Here is a 1,028-nt window from a genome sequence, read left to right as displayed (position 1 = left end):
TCCCCCCCACCCACAGGGGCTGCCCAGGAGCCTCCCCAGTGAGCCCCCTGCAGTTCATCTCCATCTCTCATCGGCTTCCCGGGGAACCTGAGCCGTGACAAGCACCCAGCTAGGGGCTCATGGGGTTCCACAGCCCAGGTTTGCTCCCCAAACTGTAGCCAGAGGGGCTGCCACGGCTGCGGGTTTCTGATCTGTTGCCCCGAGTGGGTGTCCTTTTTGGGGCTCCTCTGCCTGGAGGGAGCCTGTGGGTGACTCCCCAGCTGGGAGGGACTACCTGGTCCCTAGGTGCCTGTCAGCCCAGCTCCGTGGGGCCAGGGTGCAGGCCTGTGACTTAATCTGGATAAACTATAAAAAAGACAAAAATATTTCTGGGAAAAAAATCAAGGAGGAAGTGAAATAGTGTGTCTTGAATTTGAGGAAAAAAATAACCTCAAAGGAAATTCCATGGTGGTTCATCAGAGCCCGGGGCCTGGGATCTCATTAATCTTCAGGAAAAAATGCAAAACGGAAGTCGCTGCTCGGATTGAGGGCAGCTCCGCGGGGCAGGAGATGCCGAGGGTCCGTGGCTATTTGCTATTTAGGCACAACCCAAACCTCCCGGCGAGGTGTGTGTCCCCGGGCACTGTGACCGCTCACCACTGTCCCCACGGAGGGGCAGACGGGCGGGAACCAGAGAAGAGGCCTCGCAGTTGCACCAGGACCACTTGGATTTAATCTCAGGCCGAGTCACAGGGGCTCCAGCGGGAGCGTCCACGCAGCCCACACGGGAGAGAGAAGCCTTTGCGGGAGGACTGGGGCCGGGAGAGCAGCTCCAAGAGTCGCCCTGAGTTACTTGGCTGATCACCGTCCTGCACAGAACGGGAGCCCCACACGGACAGGAGAGGGCAGCCTGTGTCCCTGAGAAGCCGGGTCCCACCTTTCACAGACGTTAGAAGAGCAATAAGGGCTTCGTCATGAATGAATGAATGAACGAATGAATGAATGAATGAATGAACCAACCCGTCCCTGGAAATCAACCGGGTCCAGGC

This window comes from Myotis brandtii, unplaced genomic scaffold (genome assembly GCF_000412655.1).
Source record: "Myotis brandtii unplaced genomic scaffold, ASM41265v1 scaffold426, whole genome shotgun sequence".
Classification (NCBI taxonomy): domain Eukaryota; kingdom Metazoa; phylum Chordata; class Mammalia; order Chiroptera; family Vespertilionidae; genus Myotis; species Myotis brandtii.
Note: the sequence above shows the minus strand (reverse complement) of the source record.